The sequence below is a fragment of the Clupea harengus genome, chromosome 17 (assembly GCF_900700415.2).
Source record: "Clupea harengus chromosome 17, Ch_v2.0.2, whole genome shotgun sequence".
In the NCBI taxonomy this organism is placed as follows: Eukaryota; Metazoa; Chordata; class Actinopteri; order Clupeiformes; family Clupeidae; genus Clupea; species Clupea harengus.
This window is the reverse complement of record NC_045168.1, coordinates 16,841,029-16,843,528: the sequence shown is the minus strand read 5'-3', so window position 1 is coordinate 16,843,528 and position 2,500 is coordinate 16,841,029.

The following is a 2,500-nucleotide window of genomic DNA, read 5'->3' as shown; positions in this document are numbered from 1 at the left end:
GTGGTGTGTGTGTGTGTGTGTGTGTGTGTGTGTGTGTGTGTGTGCGGGGTGCTGTAGGCAAGGCAAGTGTATTTATATAGCACGTTTCATACACAGAGATAGTCTGCAGAGATAAGAATGTAATTAAAAGGAAATAAAGAATATAAATAAAATAACGTAGGGGGTTCAAGCCATGGGTTCTGTAAAGCGCTGTGAGAAGTATTGAAGTATTGTGGGAATTGAAAAGTATGGTTGAGAACATTGAGTTGAATTGAGAGAAGAAGAGAGACTCTACTGACAAGAGAAAATTCAGGACAAAATGGTAGCTTGCCCCCATTGTGTTGGTTTGCCTGGTCAGTGTCAGGCAACACGCGTGGGGGAGGCTCCTTAAGAAAAGGTTTGAATTTATTCAGCCTGAAGCTGTTTGTGTTTGTTTTTATCAGGTGTCAACAGTTTGAAGGAGGTATGTTTATCCACCTGTCTGACATGGCCATCAAACACCCTGTAGTAGTTTAATGGGGTCAAAACATAACTAGAAATCCAAGCGCCAAATGCAGTGTGTTTGTCATGGAGTGTGGCTGTTAGATGCCTTCACTAATCCGCCCGTAGAGAGAAGCAGTCGCAGCTCGCTCCTGTGTCAGCTCTTCCCCAGACCAGAGCAGTCAGAGGGAAAACAAGTTGAGTGTGCGGGGTGCTGTGTGTGTGTGTGTGTGTGTGTGTGTGTGTGGGGGGTGTGCTGTTGTGTGTGTGTGTGTGTGTGTGCGGGGTGCTGTTTTGGTGTGGAATATGTTCATGTTTGATGTGGTTGTGCTAGGGCTGTGTGAGCTGTAATTGGGAGAATTTACTAGAAGCTCCAAAACAAAATGTTCAATTTTGCAGTCGCCCCTCCCCCCTCCCCCCTCCTCGTGCCCTGCCACTTGACGTTCTTCTGTGCTCATTTGGCTTTCACATTTTCTGCCCACCGCTGTGTGTCCTTTTAACTCACATAGAGGGGACATGTCCGCTTGCTTTTCTACAAATCTGTGTTTTGTCCAAGGGAAGAGAGAGTGGGGTGGGGTGGGGTGGGGCGTGGCTGTTCTCCTTCGCCAGCCCAACGCAGGAATTCCAACTGCCACTCTGAAGTCCGAGGCCCCGGCACACACATGTGTGGACGCAGAGCGGTGGGGGGGGGTGTTTGGCATCTTCTCCTGCCGGTGCTGGGCTCTGGCTCGGCTGCCCCAGCAGAGTGTGAGGTGCCCTCTGTGAGTGGAGCTCTTGTGTAGTGTCTAATTTTACCAGGCCGTGGCTGGCTAGCTGGCCGGCCCTGCTGTGTGTGTGCCCAGGAGCATGCTGGGAAGAGGTGCCCGCTCGCCATCTGTTGCCCAGCCATGACGTGCAGCAAATGGCCAAAGAAAATTCTCTCCTCCTCTCCTCTCCTCTCCTCTCCTCTGTTGCCGCCGAGTTGTGTCCCCTCTCCTCCTCCCTCTCCTCCTCCCACTCCTCCTCCTGCTCTTCTGAAGATAACAACGCAGAGGGTTTGTTTACACGCTCAGATCCTGGCAGAGCGCGCTCGTGAATATGGACAAGGGATTTCCACACATATGATTGGCCGCAGCAAAGCGAAGCGAGAAGATGGCCAGCAGGACGCATTCGTGCCTCGGCGTGGCTCTCCGTGCGGGGTGGGCAGTTTTCATTGGGGCCTTTGCATACTGGAAGAGGAGATGGGTGCCTCTCTCTCTGTCTCCCTTCACTTGCATTTGTAAGCTCCTGACTGGAGCTCGGCACATTATTCCTGCGAGCGTTCTCAGATCTGACAGCCAGATGATTTAGCCCATTTCAAACTGATTTAAAAATTCATACGCTGCTCTATTCATACAACGCTTGTCATACCCGTGCAGTTTTACAGTCTGCGTCGGCTTAATTAAGTATCACTGGAGATGGGGCTGATTCTGTCTCCAGGCTTCGCTAACAACAATGCCCTTTGTTAGCGGGAAGGGTTCCTCATCCACACAAGGCTGCTGGAAGCGTGCAGATCGACTGACAGGCGTGGGAAGTTCAAATTGGCAGAGGCACCTTTAGACAGAGCCACGTGACGCGCTCAGTGTCTGGCCAACCTTGAGGTAATGAAGGAGGGTAGATTTCAAACAATGTGTCTAATATCACGAGTTCCACGTGGTCCTAAATGCGCAATTGTTGTCTTGTTGACAGATAGCAAGAAGAAGATGTGTGTCGCACAAAGAAAGTAATAAACTATCACAAACAAACCACCATCCCTACTCAGTGTTGTAGGTGTGATAGCTTACAGGTACTAATTTCCAGTCTATATACATGGGTTGGGATGCATCAGAATAGCAGTGGTAAAAGTTTAGACTACATTCATTCCTCATATCCAACAAACTAACGTCATATGTTTGACCTTCCTACTGTTCAAAATGGATAGCCATGTTAAAGGCTAATTGATGATGAACCTTGCATCTAAAGATGAGGAGGTGTAAAATTGAAGTTCTAACTTAGTGTTACGCTGAAATCATTTGCATGGTGC